This window comes from Nuphar pumila, chromosome 6, assembly GCF_984573655.1.
Source record: "Nuphar pumila chromosome 6, dmNupPumi1.hap1.1, whole genome shotgun sequence".
NCBI classification, from domain to species: domain Eukaryota; kingdom Viridiplantae; phylum Streptophyta; class Magnoliopsida; order Nymphaeales; family Nymphaeaceae; genus Nuphar; species Nuphar pumila.
Window position 1 is genome coordinate 69,625,759 of NC_143254.1, and position 19,145 is coordinate 69,644,903.

The following is a 19,145-nucleotide window of genomic DNA, read 5'->3' on the forward strand; positions in this document are numbered from 1 at the left end:
GCCTCTCATACAAAGCTGCATAGCGCAAAGGAGTTTGGCCCTTATTATCCTTGACATTTACATCTGAATGCTTACTCACAAGCAGTTCAACAGCAATTGAGTGGCCACGGTCTACTGCCCAGTGTAGTGCAGTCCTTCTATCACTGTCTGCAAACAATAAGAGTATCTTAATGTTTAGAATGATTCTTGATTAAACAATTCATTTATTTAAAGAATTTTAACAATAGCTTCAACATCAAGCAATGCTAAAAGACTTGTCAAAATCTGAACTGGGCAAACTTGGTCCTATTAAAAAGCTGTGAGGCAGGAGATAGAACTCAATCACAAGCATGAAGCCTACATAAAACAACCAGGTATATGATGAATCGTCACTGCGTGGCACCAGAAAATTACAAATAAAGAGTGGTAATTTAAAAAAAATACTGCTGATGCCACTTAAACAGGTAAAAGTGACACGACCTTTACATAGGAAGAATAATCATGTATTTCAAGCTCAAGTATGATCAGTTCATTCATGTTGATAAACAAGAAATTACAATATAGCGATCATAATCATTTCTTGCAACTGCTGCACAAAAATATACCTCTATCTAAATACCAAATGGGACTTCAAATTGAAAGAAAAAGAAAAAGAATTTCTGACATGGTAATGAGGGAAAATATCTGTAAGAATGCCTACTCTAGTGAACCATGCGCTTGATACAAAATAGTGTTTGTTGTACAAGGGCCAACCAGATTTTCTTGCACCATACGCATATTAGAAATCAAAATTAGGTAAGAATTATTTGGACCAGTAGAACAAAACACCAAAATACGGTCCCATCAAGATGTACATACAGCTGGGATAGACAAAAAATTTCTACTGATCCCTAATCTTGTAGGGTCAAGGTAACAACACCACCCATGAATCATGATGTGCTTGCAAATAATTAGTAGTTGGGATCCAATTTTTCTGAGGATTGACTTTTTCATGTGTTGGAACCCTTCAACTTAAGGCATGTTCACTTAGTCACTAGATTATGCAGAACTTCCTTGCATCTAAAAAAAAAAGAAAAGAACATGTTGCTAGGATTTCAAGTTGAGCAGATAACTGACATAAAGCATCCAATTCTCGCAAGCAAAGTGCAACCTCAGTCAATCTAGAATCCAAATTTTCATCACCCTTTTGCATTACTGCGAACTAGTGAAGTTACCTTTTGCAATTTGGAAAGGTTTTGATATAAAAGCAAATTGGATTCAGAATTCATATAACTGGGATCAAATAACATTCAGAACAAAGGTATAAACATGTGAAACCATGCAAGTATCACCACATTGATTAAGAGAACCAGTTTACCTAGAACATATAAAATCAGAAATCCTTTATTCCTGCAAAAGAGAGAAGTAAAGAGGAATACAATACCTGATATATGAGAGAAAGCTCATAGGATAAAAGGATGACCTGTATCTGTCAGTCTTTGTTATGCTATTAAAATTTCAAAGGAAAATTAGCATTAGAAAACCTATGTGCATGTGGGCATGGTATTTGCGCTTTTCAATTTACCCTGCAAATTTAAATCACATTGTGACCCTGATTATGATATAATCATACATAAAGCAACAGGGGACCTAAAAGTGAGTAAACTGGAACTAAATCATGTCTAATAAATGATGTGTAACATTGTTCACTAACAGAATAAACTCATCAACTATCTTCCTCTTTCCATTTTGTTTACCTGTAATGCCCCTTTTCTCTCTCCTTTTTTTTTTGATCCATGGCGCAAAGACCTGATGAAAGCAATGGGAAATTAGTAAGATTATAATCATAAGAAGTGCGACCATGACAACAGTACTGGCCCAAAAACTTGTGAAAGCTACACCATGATAAATGAGATCACTGACAGAGCCATAATCCTTGAAACTTCACTGGTAACTTTATCAGTAGTGACATCGGAACCCATTGAACTACATCTTTTTTTTTTTTGGTTTTTACCAGTTGATACATTGGAAAGACCACACTTCCCAGCCACAACACAGGAATCTCAAAGGACAGTGAGTAACATCACGGTTGAGCTAGGAACAGGCTGCTGAGCACCATCGTGGGGCATGGGAGGAATTTCTTCATATGGTAAATTTGACTTCAAAGCTAATTCTGAACGTGGCACCATATCTTTGTGTTGTAATGTCATCGTACTGCTCTCTATAGGCCAATGTTATCATTCAGGACACTGGAGCAATACATCCTGGGGAACTGGGGGCATCTTCTTCAAGCATTCACAAAATCAGATTAATTAAACAAATACATATAAGAAAAAAAAATCACAGGATTATGAAACAGATAAGTCTCATCAAGGTTCAATCTTCTGAATTAACCCGTTGATTACAAAGAATCTTGATGGTGAAATATGCACATGAAGAGAAAGAATGTCCATCGATTAACTGCAATCCAACCTCATAATCTATTAACAGTAAGTCAAACAGTCATAACCCAAGAATAGCATCTTTGAGTAAGATAATATGCATAAAATGAACCTCACTCATGAACCTCTACTATGCAGCACTTTGTCACGTGCTTTTAAAGCACTATGATGGATCACTTCATACTTCAAATGGTAATCCAGACACCAGCAATAGGATCATGAAACACACGACAAGATTCATCCCCTTTTAACACTGTCCTCACCCTTGGCTTCAGCTCTTCATAATCCTTCTCCAGTATAATTAGATTTTCATGAGCATCAAAGAGTTCACCCTTTTTCATGCCTTGATCAGAAATCGGTGAACACAGATACACTTGGCGTATATAAGATCAAACTAATGTTCACAACAGTTTAGAAACATTATTTATGAATAAAAAAAGTTGACCAAAGCATGACATCAATGGTACAGACTGAATTCCATGGTCATGGTATATCGTTATGGAGTATGGTGAAGAGAAATTTCAAATAAGTATTATTGACTAAACCACCTGAATGACAAAAATAAAGTCGAGGTAATAAGCCTCAAAGTATTTACAGTGTGGATGACAATCACAACCATAGAAAGGTTCAAATGAAGAGATGATATGCCATATGAATATGATGCTATGCAAGACCAAAACACCTGGGTATGGGCTCACAATGTATAAAATCAATGAAGTAAATCATGATACTGTCATCCCGCAAATATTTCTGATCAGTAGAAAAGCCACAAGAAAGCCACAGGAATTTAAACCGGAACACAAACAGAGGATCAAAGATCAGAACATAATCTGATTGAGACATTGAAATGCAGCCAAAGAAAAGGGAAGGAAAATGAATCTAACAATAAACGAAAATAAAAAAAAGAACAAATGGTGACTAAAAATGAAAGAAAATAAAAAAAAATGAGAAAATCTGTTGGAATACATGCATTCCGTTGATTGTGCCATCCATAAGCCGATTCTATTATAGATAGATCGACATTATAGAGAGGCTAAAAAAAAGAAAACAGCAGAAAGACTATCTTCAGATTTTTTATAAAACAAAAAAAAAAGGGAAGAACAGACAAAATCCTAACCGATTCATCCTCTTTAGTCGACTTTTGGAAGGGAATCGGAGAAGATATGAGCACAGAAGGAGAGAAAAAAAGAAGGGGCAATGGGAGAGGGAAGAACAAGCCAGAAGGAAGAAGGGGGTGCAAAGGTGAAGAAGCGGTCTTGTGAAAGAGGAGGTGCGATGGTAGGGTGAAAACGGGTCCCCCCTTTCTCCTGCGTGCTCTCCTTTTAAAGAGCAAAGGGAGGTTTCGAGAGAGACATTCGGTTGCAGATGGAAGGTTGAGGGAGACTTCAGGGAGGTTGGTTGTAGATCAATGGTGGGAAGCGTAGGGTTTTGGAGGAAGGGTTTGCGAGAGGGGGTTTCGGTGAGAGAGGGAGAAGGCGCCCTCACCCTCTTTTCCTATGAAGGGTTTTCAAAGAAAACCCTAAAAACTTATTTACGAAAGAGGCCCCCTTTACCCTCGGGTTTTTACAAAGAGGGGTTTAAAAAACTTCATTTTTTTAAAAAAAAGGTATTTTCAAAGAAAACCGATTTTTTTTGTTTCTTTTCTATATATATTTTTTTTGTATTTTTTTGAAATAAAATCCTAAAGTTTTATGGGAAAACTAATTTTTTGTGTTTTTTCTGAGAAATATTTACAAAATAAGGTCTTCAAGGCTATTTTGAGAAAATTTCTCCAGAAAATGGGTTTTTGACCCAAGTTTTGAGAAAATATTCGAGTTTTGAAACTCGAATCGAGAAATACAACATGATGGATCCAAACGAATACCGGAAAAATTGTCTGAGCTTTTCAAAAAGTTATTTTGGTGATTTTGAGAATTTGATTCAAAAATTGGACAACGAAGCTCAGATTTGGATCTTTTATCTGGATCCGGATCCGAAATTAAGTCAAATATATAAAATGAATTTAATTTCTGCAAAATTTGAGAAATAAAATGGGATTTAGATTTAAAAGTGACTCAATTACCCAGAAAATGAAGATAAAGGGCAAAAAGGGAATATTTACAAATTTTTAAAAAATTTGGGGTGTTCACAACCGCTCGTGAAAGCAGTCACAACAACATATTATTTATGTTCTATTTAGGGTATGTCACACAAGAGTCCTTACACAACACAAGGGCCACTTCCCGAGGACTTCACTCAGCCCACCACAAGTCATTTCAATATTCATACCCTATGGTGTTCAATTTCCTTTTTTTTTTTTATTTCATAAGGTAAGTGCACCTAATGCGCTTACCAATGCCTCAAGCAATGTACCTCCTCAGGGTACACACTACTCAGTAAAAGTGTCAGGATGTGCTAAGTGCAAAGTGCAAAGTGAAGGAGTATCACATGTTTCTATCTTTTGCACAAGTATAAACAACAGAGGCATTTGCATAATATGCGATAATTAAAAAGCACTAACTGGCATACTTCAGTGTTAAGATTGCATTTAACAACATTCTCATACGTATGGGAATTACATTCGCATTCTCAACGGTTTAAATTGAATTCATCTAAAATTCCATCTTATGGGAATAACATTAGCTATTTCCACGGTGAACAGTCGCTCTTGCAAAGAAGATGCAATTGCGATAAAAATCTTACACACATGGTTCAACACGCTTATAAGTTTATGGTGAAAACGTGGGATATTCCCGTCTGATGGGGATTACATTGGCATCGCCACGGCTCAGGGTTTTGCACCTGCGGACCCGAAACAGACCGTTTGCCAAACGAGTGTAAGACAACACTGGGTAACTCGACTTAGTTCGGAGTGTGGAGTCATTCAAAGAAATTACTTGGACAGGACACCAGAGTGTCGCAAGTCTATTCGGTTACACCAAAATGATCATCATGTGCTTTTAATATATATATATATATATATATATATATATATATATATATATATATATATATATGTGTGTGTGTGTGTGTGTGTGTGTGTGTGTGTGTACATATTTACATGCATATCCATGTTTACAACATATTCGAGGTTCCACATTCATATACGTATATCCACATATGCGTGTACACATTCATGCCTAGATACATACATATATCTATATATATATATGTCGAAAACAAAGCAACCCAAGGCATGCATTCATGCCAAAACTTAACCGGGGTGCGAGGATGGTGCGGGGCACTACTAAGGCTAGCTCGAACCTAATAGGACCAACCTAAAGTAGGCTTGCTCTTGTTTAAAAGGGGAAGAAGGTTGACAGCCACATAAGTGGCAATACCGGGGCTGCAAGTGTGCCAACATGAGGACTCCGCACACATGCTGCCCAGAAACTCCAGCTAACATGGTGGTCTGGTCCCACAGACCAGACTGTCATGTCCACCAACCAGGTCTGGTCCGACTCATGAATCAGGCCATACCTACTAAAGGGTTCGGTTGGGCTGGCTCCAGCCCCTAACAAGGGTTAAATGGCTAACGTAGTGAGAGGGGGTGCCAAGGTGGGTCAAGGCATCTGGTCCTTAGGACCAGACAACAGCTAAGACAAGGTAGGGTCTGACCCTTTTCAGTTCAGACCTGAGCCAAAAGTGGTCTAGCCAAACGAGAAATCCCGGGGGATGTGTCCAACACAAATGGGCTGGCACCCGGCTCCAACTAAGTGGAGCTGCGGCTAGCACTAGGTGCTAGCTGGGCTGCCAATGGGTTCAGGTCTGGACTTCGGTTCAGACCTACACCCACCACGAGTTAATAGGTTTCCAAGGGTGCGCAGCACCAAAGTGGTGCGCACCCAACTCCAGTCAAGAGGAAAAATGGCTAGGCCGGCTAAAAGAAATTTTGGGGCATCGAGGGAGCTGGACAAGGGGGAGGGACTGGTCCACAAGACCCTGCTGTCCATAACCACTAACAGGTCTGAACCACTCGGTTCAGACATGGACCCAAAAAGGGTCGACAACCATAGCCCGGGTGCCCAGCCCTTGCGGCTAGCACTCGGCTCACCCTAAGAAAGGCCAAGGCTGGCACCGGGTGCCAACCTTGCTGCCAAAGCACGCACACACAAGTTTGAACCCTGGGTTCAGACCTGTCTGCAACCGAAACCTCTTGGTACAAAAACAAAATAGGTGCGAAGGCATGCGCTGGGCACACAGACCATCTGCAAGGCGCCCAACCCAGCCATGGCGCAAACCGGGTTGGCCAGGAGGTCTGGTCCACTGGACCAAACCATGCCATCATCCACCAACATGAACTAGAGCCCAAGGGCTCGGTTCGCAAGTACCAAGGGTTCAATGGGCGCCTGCACAAGGTCGGCCCAAACTGCTAGGTACCCAAAAAGGAAAACAAGAGGGTTAAGTGGGTTGGACCAGCGTCAAAGAGAAAAAAAAGAAAGAAACCCAATGGGGACCTGGTCAAGCCTTGATCCAGGCCAGCACGAGCCACAGCACCCTTTCTCGAAAGGGTTGGGATTGGGTTGAACCCAACGCACAAAAAGAAGAACATCAAACAGGGTGGTTGCAGCTACCAAAATGCTACAAGAAGGTGCTATCTAGAGTTGGGTGTAGGCTGGATGAGCTCAGCTCGGTCCAGCACACCCCAACGAGCCTACTAAGACCCTGCTTATGCTTTGAACCTTGTTATGAGGGTGAAGGCTCAGTGCCACGAAACTGCAAGGAAAAAAAAGAAAACAAAAAAAGGAAAACAACCAAAACAGAAAAACAAATGCTATTGAAAAACCAACTGCATATACATAAAAAGTTCTGAATGCAGCCATGATACAAGGGGTTGAGCAATATGGTATAGAAAGGAAAACAAGATCATTTACATGCTATAAGGATGGGAAATGACAGTAACAAAGAACGTAGTATTGCATGTCTTGCTAATCCACCGAAAGATCGTGCACGCATAGGTGCATTAGCATCTTCGGTTTCATGAGTTAACGAACCACAAAGAAAATAGTTGGATCTTCACCTTAGCTATTTGAGGAAGAAGAAGGTAGGTTGCAGCTTTCTACTCCAAGAGACACCCATGGCTAGAAGTGGGGAACAAGAGAAAGAGGAGATTTGGGAGAGAGAAGAGAGAGAGAAGAGAGAAAAAATCGCCCAAAACAAGGGGGACCCATTTTTTTTGTAAAGATTTTATAGGTGTCGGCTTAGGGATGGACGACTAGGATTTAATCCCTCCAAGATGAAGGGTTGGGGAGCTCCACGCCCCCCAACAACCAATGCATGTCAAGCCTTCCAAAAGGCTTTGCAGAAATTTCAAAAACACCATTCATTAAGAGCCTTAAAAGTTAGGATTTTTACAAGGGGGAGCCCTTGGCTGCCACCCATCGTGCCCAATGGATTTGAAGTATTTAAAATCTTTTGAAAATATTACAATTTTGCCATGGGGCGCCAGCCCCATAGCCTTCTTTTGGAAAAGACGCCCCTTATGATGAAGCCTAGGCTTCATCATGAGGGTGTTGGAATGATGCATGGTCAATGAAGGCCTCTACTTAAAATCCATGCAAGAAATTTTCGAAAGTGCCATCCAGCTGGTCAAGCATTGACCAGATGGTCAACCATGGCCATGGACGTCCACTATAGGGGTCGTCCATGGGTTTTGGATCCACTAGGTGCTCCAGATCCAAAACCAAAACCCGTCGATTATGTATGTTATAAGAAAATGCTTATTTAATGAATTAAAATAATAATTTAATTCCAACAAATTATTTTATTCTTTTTATAACCTTAATTAACGTAGAATGGTTGATGCCTCTTGAGAAAATAGTCTCTCGTTCGTTAAAATTAAGCGTTCTAAGATTCGGGTCCAAAATTAGGTCAAGACTCGTAATTCACATGCACTGACGAGGTTTTTTCGTCGTTCGGGTCACAAATTCGGGGTGTATCACTACAACTCTATTTCAAACTTACCCTAAAAATTTCGGGGGTTGACCCCCTCTAGATTTCCCGAAATCGCTCTATTTACATAAAATTACGCGATTTAACCCAATTCTCAAAATAAGCAAATCTTCAGAAATTTTCAAAACATAAAAATTCATCGATTTCCATATAATTACACAATATACATAAAAATGAAAATCGTGGATCTTACATCCTTTCTAGTCCCATCACGGTTTCTTCATCCGAGGATTCTGTACAGTTCCCCCACTCAGGTCAAGGGTTAAACCTGAATCTCGTTTTGGCGATGTATTTTATTCTGTCCATCACGGTTTTTTCGCTTGAGGATTCCATATGGTTGTCCCTTTCAAGATAAGGGTTAAGCCTGAACCTCGCTCCTCAAGGTATCATCTCTTTCAGGTTAAGGGTTTAGCCTAAACCTCGCCCCATGAAGTACCTTTCGTTCAAGTTTGGGTTAAACCTGAGCCTCGTTTCGAGGAGGCAATGCTCCCAGTCTCATCATGGTTTTTCCCCACAAAGGAATCCATGCTTCATTCATCCATCAAAGAAAGGATCATACCCAAGATTCATCTCTCGAGGCATTTTTCTCAAAATGTCCCATCAAGGTCTGTGTATATTCCTTTCCCATTCAGGTTAGGGTAGAACCTGAAAATTCATCTTGGTATACCTTCGTCACATCCAGGTTAAGGGCTAAACCTGAATCATTCCAAAAGCTGATCTTGTCTCACCCATGAGACTTGATCAAAATTCTTATTTTCTGCCATTTAGGGACCTTCACCCAAAATCCCATCGCGATTTCCTCATTTCTGTTATTCAGACATATCATTTTCGAGGATTTCATCTCTCCAAAGCCATTCAGGATAAGGTATTAAGTCTGAAAAACCATCTCTTTTAAATAAATTCTTCCACACCCAATTCAAATCTGCTGACTGGGGCATTTTTCAAAATTTGGAGTGTTTTCTTTGCCACTAAGCTCGACTTTCAACTGGCTTAGAAGCAAAGAGGGCATCTGTGAACACCCCAAATTTTTCAAAATCTTATAAATCTTCCCTTTTTACCCTTGGCCCCCATTTTCTGAGTATAATTGAGTCATTTTCACTCAAAATTTCAGTTTATTCCTCGGATTCACTGGAATCAAATTCATTTTATATATATGACTCAATTTCGAATCTGGATCCAGTTCAAATCCAAATTTGAGCCTCATTGTCTAATTTTCAAATTAAAATTACAAAAATCTCAAAAATAGTTTGGAATGGATCAGACAATCCATCCAGCATCCGTTTGGATTCACTACTCTATATTTCTCGATTCGAGGTTCAAAACTCGAAAATTTTCTCAAATGCTGATTCCAGACCCATTTTTTGAAGATTTTTTTTCAGAGAATAGCCTTGAATTCTCGAAAAACCTTTCTTTTGTAAATATTTTTCAATTTTTACAAAAAAATATGTCAAAAATCCTTTGTTTTCTCGTAAATTTTAGAGTTTTATTTTCAAAAATACAGAAAATCTCAAGAAAAACAATGAAAAATCCAAAAAAATCGGAAAACATGCGAAAAATAAGTAGTTTAAAGCTTGTTTTGCTAAAAGCCTCTTTTGAAAACCATTTTCATGAAAAACCATTTTTTTTAGAACCTCCTTTTTGAAAAATCAGAAAACCTGCAACGGTCTCAATGTTGCCTGGCGATCTGTCTCGCTCTCTCCCTCTCCCGATCCTCCCTCTTCTGGAGAGTTCCCTTCTTCCTCAACCCACCGATCAACTCCTCTTCTTCTCCATCCTCGATCTCCAACTTCCTCCAAATCTTTCCATCGCCTTCCTCCCCTTCTATAAATTGGGCACAGAGTGAACGAGCAGAGAATCGTGTTTTTGCCTCTCCCCTACATCCAGCTTTTGCCTCATGATCGCCTCTCCTTCCGATCGAGCAACACCATTACATCAGTTTTTCACCATCGTCCCTTCTATCGATCATTCATCCATCTTTTGCCAAGCTTCCCTTTCTCTCATCCTCTCCCCTTGCTTAATCGGTTGAAAAGAATTATGCCCGAAGGAAGCACAAAGAAGGAACCCTTCTCACTTAGTTCCTCACATTCACGATAAGTGCCATCTTCTTTTTCTCATTCATGTGCTGTTTTCTTTTGTTCTTTTTTTTTCTCCTCCATTAGAGCACTCGTATAGTGTTGATCTTGCCTATGGAAAACATCGATCTATACATGCTGTGCAAAATTAGCAGTAATGGTCGTATTCTGACATCTCAATGTCCAGCTTGGGTTGCTATTTCCTGTTTATTTTGGTTTTAGTCTTAATTCGTTTTGAATTTTGGTGTTCGGTTTTTCCTATTTTCCATTTAGCTTAACTCTTGCTTTTATTATCGTATTTTGATTCCTGTTTTATTTTCCTGCTTTGATTCATACTTATGCTGAAGTTCTGTTCAATTCTTGTTTTAATTCACACTCTGCTTCCTATTTTGGAGTTGCCCCCATTCCCTGTTAGCATCCTGGTTTCGATTTGCTATTTTGTTCCATTCTGATATCTACTTTCTTTCATGTTTTGTTTCTCTCATTTTGATCTAACCTGAACACTAATTTTTGTTCTGATTCGCATGAATGTTGATCCCTATTCTGATTATTTTGAAGGATATTGACTTAAGTTTTTCGCCTGAATAATTGTTTGATTGTACGCCAATCGAGTTACAACAATCAAGTGGTCAAGACTCTTAATCAGTGTTTCACTGATATCCGGTGAGAGTTGTTGCTAAACTCTGGCTAATGTCGGTTCTAACGTCAGGGGTATGATCTCCAATGTTATTTAACTGAGCCTTATTGAGTTTGACAAGGATTATTAACACCACACTTTGCAGATCTTCGTTGAGTTAACTATGTTTTGTAGCGCTTCCATTTCAGTTTATTAATCGGTAGCTGCTATGGATTGTTGTAGTGTTTATCTAAGCTTTATCATATTAGCCATTGTTTCGATTAGCAATCGATGTAAATCTGTGAGAGCTGTAATTATCAAACAACCTTTGCTCATCTGCTTGCCTTACATTCCCATTCAGATTTGCCCCTTTGCCATAATTTTTTTCTTCTCTACCTTTACTGCCTAAATGACGAGTGTTGAGGTTGAATGGCTCTGAACAAATTGTCGTATATTTGAGATCAGATCAATACGTTGGCTGTGATTCTCTGATAAGCCTACCCATTAAGATTGTCCTGCTGAAATGAACAATTACATCCACTTGCTAAGGTCAGTCGACGACATGAATCTGAGTCTGAGGTATCAGCCTGCGGTATGAACCCAAATGACACGGTAGTGTTTGTTGTGTGATCGACTCACAGAAGAGTCCACTCGTGTAATTCAAGTTAAAAAAGAAAAAAGAAGAAGAGAAAACAAGCCATCATCGTATCCCCTTTGAGGTTGTTAGCAGAGCCTTCAAAATGTATGATCTGGTTGTTCAGTAGAATGCATCCCCAGCTAAGTTAGTCACTGCATCTAACTTCATTGACATTTCCTACATCTCTGTCACCTCCTTAGTCTTCCCCTTGTATTAGCATTCCAGTGCCTAATGTTCAACATAATATAAGATTTCACCTCAACATTTAAGTCAGGTATGCATCGGATCTCCCTATAGACGATGGGGTTTGAGACTTAATGGGGAAATCCCCAGCAACTCAGGAGATGTGGATTTTATCTACGATCTGGAGGTCTGATGAATGTTGGATTTTGACATATCGGAAGGAGTGATGCTGATAGCAGGTAAATGCTCTTGAGGCGTGTGAGTAAAATAAATTTTGAACTCATAAATCTCTCTAGAAGTTATCCAAGTTAGGTGAGGTTTGGAATAAAGGTTCGTCTCTTTAGTAAATTGTATATTGGTCCTTGCTTAAAGAATGTTTGCTTTGACAAAATATCAGTTCCTGCGTTTTTTCTTTTCTTTTCTTTCTTTTTACTATGTTCTGATTTTGTTATCCTAAAAAAAATGACACTTAATTTGCCTGATTCATTGTCTTGTCAGGAGACTGACTCTTCATGCAATTGCTCAATATATGTTTACTGCTGTAATGAAAACATTGGATCAGTGGGCTGGTCTCTTCTCCATCTTATGACTCAAGTAGCTTTTATTGGTGGTCTTCTTTTCCACCTGCTCCAGATATATGATGTGGTGGATCATAAAACTAACAACAATAACTGTTAGCGACGATGTTGTGAGGAAAACCTGTAACTTGAAGGATTCATGCCCCCCCCACAGTGTGCATATGCATACTTTATTCCATCGGTTGTATCTGTCCCCTATGGCAGCACTCCAATAATGTCTCCAACATAGTGCCTATCTGTTCTGCAACAAGGGGATGGTTTCCCTACACCAGGCCATGTTTCAACTGATTTTGCTGAGAGAACCTAATAGCTAAAAATCAAACTCTGGGCCACTAGACAGGTATGGAGACTCTGTTAAGAAGCCTTTTGGACCTCAATATGAAGGAATTACACATGTGGTATGTCACAACTCTTGTCCTCTTCCTAGGTGTCTGGTCCGTTGGGCTCTCATAGATAAATCAAGCTACACAATGCTTCAAAGATTCCCCAACAAGCTACCACTAATCCTAAGTCATGGTGATGGACATTCCTCCAGAAGGAGCTCCCAAAAGTCTATTTTGTGATTGTCAATTTTATTGTTTATAATGTGATTCATAGTTGCTGGACCTATTCTTGGAGCTGTCTATAATCTCATCGTGCTTGTTGTAAATTATGGTCATCATTGGACCAGTTGTTGCACCCATCTCACCATTTCCATTCATTCACTTGTGCACAACCCCTATGTATTCAACATTGTCAATATCTTCACTTCATCACTTCTATATACCCAGCACCTGTATTTCTCATTTATATTCCCTGTAACGTCGTAACATAGCTATACAACACTTCACTATGTGCCTACTGCAGCTTAACCTCCAACCACTGTTACGCTTCACCTTCAGTATGTTGTCACCATATTGCAACAGTACTATAGCAGCACCATCCCTGCACCCACAACACTCATTCACAGCAGTTAGTTCCACTTCTTTCTACTATTTTATCCCACTGCTAATCAATTCCAGCATACAGTAGCATCACTGCATCTGTTAATACCTGCAGCACTTGTACACAACATCATTGTACCACAACTCACACAAGCATTTATTACTGTTCCAAATATGAAATATCGATTGCAAGAATTTGACTTACAATAGACATTACCTGTATGCTTTAAACTTGGTAAAGCCAAGTCATTTACTTTTCATTCCTTAGTCAAACACATCAACTTGTAGTGGCACCCACATCTCCTTCATATCTATATACATTAGTTATCAAACTGTGATATATAATTCAATACTTATTTCCATGCGATTGTTTGACAGCCATCTATATTTTCATACATACATAGTTAGGTAGATGGCCTCCATATGTCATCTCATCAAAAGGCCTACACTTACCATATTTTCCACCCTACCCTAGTGTGGACGACTTTCTCTTTCATTCTAAGGTCTCACTTAGTATAAAGCATAACACCTAGGTATTGCATATATGTTTCCTCATTAGCATTGAGGTATCATTGTATACATTTTGGTTTTGATATAATTTCTTAGCTTCTTCTCCTATTTTGTGCTTCGCTTGTATTAACTTCGTTTCAGCAGGGAAGGTGTAAATAGTTGCATTTCTAGACTAGGAACTTGAATTCCAGTGTAATTTCATGGGTGTAATAGCTAGATATAATGAGAAATTTCCATTTCCTTGCATTAGCTTAGAATGAATGAGCATTTAAATATCATGAATTATCTGTTTCATGTCATTTTTTTCTTTTACTTCAAATATCCATAAATAGAAACACAAATGGCATGCGCACCATTTTATAAAACACAATTAAATCCTAAGATGATGATTTGCATCAATGGCCATAGTCAGGGTGTGAACAAAACTTAGGATTTTCATCTTTTATGAGATAACACTAGATCCACACTAGATCTCTTTTTCAAAAAATCATCATGTTTTCTAAATATTTTCTTTTTTTATCAAAGTTTAACTTAAAATTAACTCAAAATATATATCAATGGCCATAGTTAGGATATATTGAGAGTTAATTTCATTTTAAACTCTATAAAAGCACCAAAATATGTTTTATTCTTCACTTGAATTCAAATATGATTATTATATAATACATTCAATGACCATAGTCAGGGATGTATTATATCTTTAATCTTATTTCAATTCATTTAAAGAATGAAATATTCTTTTCAAAACTCAATTTCAAAATTCCTCTTCCATTTATCATTTAGGATAGAATTACATCATATTTTTCAAAATTCTTTTCATATTATCTCAAAAATCCAAGTGAATTTTGAGATAACTCGTCAAATATCTTCTTCACTTCTCAAATCCATCTTCAATCTCTATTTCAATTCATCTTTCTATCTCACTTCAAAATTCAAAAATTCAATTTCAAAGTCCAATTTGACTTTGAAATCTCGAAATTCTCTTTTTATATTCAAAATTCAATTTCCAATTCAAGATTTCAAAGTTCAATTCAACTTTGGAATTCCAAATTCATTTTTTAATGTCAAAAATCAATTTAACATCTCAGATCAAATCTCAAAGTTTAATTTAACTTTGAAATTCCTGATTCATCTTCTGATTTCAAAAAAAAAAAACTCAAGCTTTAAATCAAGTTTACCCTTTATTTTCATTGAGCCTTGATTCTCAAATTCAAAAATCAAAATTTTAAGATTGATTCTGAATCTCAAAATTCAATTTATCCAAAGTTGTAAATTCAAATCTAGATTTTCAAAACCCAGATCCATCCCATTTTGATCTTCAAAAATCAAAATTCCATCTTGGGTTCTAAATTTAGAACCCAATTCCACTTTGGATCCAGACTTTCAAAACCAATCTCATCTTGAATTCTGGGCTTCGGATCCAATTCAATTCAGGATTCCAGATTTTAGAACCCAATTCTACTTTGGATCCAGACTTTCAAAACCAATCTCATCTTGGATTCTAGGCTTTGGATCCAATTCAATTCAGGATTCCAGATTTCAGAACCCAATTCCACCTTGAATTCAAATTTCCAAATCCAATCTCCATTTTGGATTCCAGACTTCGGATCCAATTCCCTTTAGGATTCCAGATTTCATATTCAACTCCATTTTGGATTCCAGACTTCGGATCCAATTCAATTTAGGATTCCAGATTTCGGATTCAGTTCCATCTTGGATGCCAGATTTTAGATCAAAAATCCATTCCAGATTTCAGATTTCCATTCTAGATTTACAATCCAATTCCATTTCCAAATTCTCATTTCCAAAAACCAATTTTGAATTTATTTCTCAAATCTGAATTCAAATTCAACTCCTGTTCTAGGTCTTGAAATAAAAAACCGATCCTTGTAAATCGATCCAAATTCAAGGTCCATTCTGACTTTGAAAATTCATTCTTATTCCAGAAATTTCAATTCCCTTTCTATTTATCTGAAGGTTTATTTTTCCAAAATTCTAATCATTTCGAGACTTAGAATTTCAAAGTCTCTTCTCCCTGATCCATTTCAAAATTCTGAGTTAGATTCAAAATCTACCTTTTTTAAATCAAGTTCAAACCCTTTGGATCATTTCTTCACTACATTATCACATTTATTTCAGAATCACTTGGAAAAATCCCAAATTTCCAAAAATATTTTTTTCAAAAGAGCATACATCCTTGCATTTCACAAGCATGATTCTCTGTGCATTTTGTAGACTTAGAATAAATTCTTAGATGATATTCTAGCAAAGCAAAAAGACATAAATTTGATCCTTGGTTCGATTACCTCTGGTAAAGGTGCCAGGAACGGTCGAACCTCGTACCGACGAGCGAATCCCATCTCTCCATTTTTTCTGCAAATTTTTAAAATGGAGGCGAGTGATTTCCAAAATATTTATTTGGTCAAATGAGACCTTGCAAAAGAGTTCCTCTCTCTTCTTTCTCTTCATTTTTCTCTCTTCTTTTCTATCTTTTATTTCCCTCCAAAAGGGAATAGAGGTTAGAAAGGCAAAGAGAAGGAAAAGAGGAACGAGAGGAAAATTTTTGCATGATCACACCACCCTTCAGCAACATCCATCTCTAAGCTACTCCATTCCCAGCGCCATCCAGCCACCTCCGAAGGAGCTCTAGCCAAACCTCCATCAAGATCTAAAGACTCTTTTCCTTTTGAGGCCCAACAAGATTCGATTCTCCTTTGTGGTAGAAAGGTCCAACCTTCCTTGATCTCTTCAAACATCTATATACCACAGCGAGGCTCCCCTTTCCACCGATCCAAGGTGAGTTCGATCACTCCTTTATTTCATACTTTTCATTTATATTTTTTTTTGCAAGGCCCCATGATGTTCACTTTTGATGTCCCATAGACTTGAGATTTAGGTTTCGGTTTTGTGTAAGCGTCATAGGATCAAATCGATATTTGATTTGTAATCATGTAAATGCCTCTTTCTTGATTCTTAAATTAAGTAAATGTGATGAAATATTCCTTTTTCTTTTAGGCTACATGAATTATAGGATTCATCCACTGGTTGGATTGAATCTCCTACTTTCGAAAGCCATATCAAATGGAATCATATCCCCCCAACTTTATTTCTATCATATTTTTATGTTGGATCTTACATTTAGGTTTATTTTGTCATTTCATGATCATATGATTCATATGATATAATTTTGTTAATGCTTGTTAATTAGTTCATAAGTTCTGATTTTAAGCATCAGTCCAATTGATATTTCATGTACTTATTTTAGTTCAAAATTTCTAAAAAAATCATTCATGAATACTTTTGCTTGTCCGTGATGTCCTTTCAAAAAATTGAGTTCATTTGGGTTTCGAAATCTTCTCAAACAAATCAAATCCCAAACTGAGATTTCACATTTCCAGAACTTACAATTGTTGCTTTAGAAACAAAAGCTTCCGAGATCTCCTAGATGGACGATCCAAAATTCCCTAAAAAAAATACCATGAATCCCTATAAGAACTTATTATTTTTATTTAAATTTTCAGCTTTTTACAAGTAGTTATAGCCCCTGCCAAAAATCGATTTTCCCAGACTCTTGGGAAAATCTCACTTTCTCTTTCTCAAGGTATAGACCAACCCTAATGGGATGTACCCATTCAATCCATAAGTTTTCTATCAAAACTTTCAACATAAAAGTTGTTCCTAACCTATTTCCCTATCATGTCCCAAAATTTAGGAATTTTTAGGATTATTCAAGTATTTTTCCCGAAATTATCTTCTGTGTCTAACTGATTCTCATGCCTGAGAATTTCAGAGATTCAAACATCTGATAATCCTATGCCACAGCCCAAACCATAACCCAAATCCCAATGTTGTAAAAAAAGGAAATTTTCCTATGTTTGTCAGAGACAGTTTCCCATAATTTCAGACATTTTCTCATCTGTGTGCTATTTTTCTCATATTTTCTCCCAACACCTGTCTGTTTGTCCTAAATCCTAGAGTTGTCGGATTCCGATCCGACTTGCTAGAGCTGTCCAGCTCTGACCATAGGTTCAAACTAGAATCTGTAAATAGAAAAAATCCTTGCCTTACTGTCCTATGTCACCCCATAAAATTTGAAATTTTTTTATGGAAGTTTAATATCGGAAATCCAATTTAGAATCAGCATTTTAGGCAAAATTTTGATTTTTTAGGGTTTTTAACTATTTTATATATTAAAAAATAACAAAAAAATATATTTTCGAGCTCCATTCTATTTTTAAGGTTAGTCTAGGTGTCCATGCCAAATTTTGCTTAATTCCAAGTTCATTTGCTTTGTGTGTTACTTTATTTTTAAATTCAGAAGCGAAAATCAGGCGAAAATCAACTTAAATTTGATATTTTGTGATAATTTTGCCATTTTAGGGTTTTTATCATGTAAATAAGCATGAAATTTCATATTAGAGTTAATTTCAATCTCATTTGCATTTTAAATTCTTATTTTTGCAAAATTTATTTTAGAAAACCCTGGTTTCAAGGCCATAGTCTTGTTATCAAGGGTATTTTGGTCATTTTGACCTAAATTTTGAAATTCCAAACTTCATTTTCCAAATTTTCATGCATATCATCATATTTCATCATATTGTGTTTGATTTTATTTCATTTGATTTTCAAATTTCCAAATTTTATAAAAAATCTTTCAGAGAACCCTGATTTCAAGGTCATCAGGGGCATTTTGGTCATTTTTACCCCAATTTCGAATTTCCAAGTTTATTTTGGAATTTTATTACTTATTTCTAATGCTTATATCAAAGGGGGTATGAATTTGGGTTTATATCTGAATAATATCCGATAATTTTCAATATTTTCGAATAAATTCAGAAAAAACCTACATTTCTGTGCTAACATTGTTTTCTAGTTTTGTAAAAAGATTCAAGAAGAATATTTAGTTATTTTATTTTTTTCTTTATTCAATTCAATGTAAAAAGTTATAATAATTTGGAATAAGATTTACTTTTCAACTTAGAATAGGACTGCATTGCATATAGTTTAATTCCTGCACATTTTTAATATCTGATGTATGATGCATGTGCATATTTTTCCAAAATCTACTATGGTTAACACGAATGACACATGCACAAGCTCTTAGGGAGTTTATAAACTTGGTGGGATTCATATTTATGGCCATAGTCAGAATACGAAGAAAACCAATATGATGAAATATGAGCTTGTGCATGTGGGATTCATATTTATGATCTTCGTATTATCCACATTCAGCCTACACTCTTAGGCTAACTTAAAAAATGCACTATATTTCTCAAAACTCAGAATGATTTCCCAA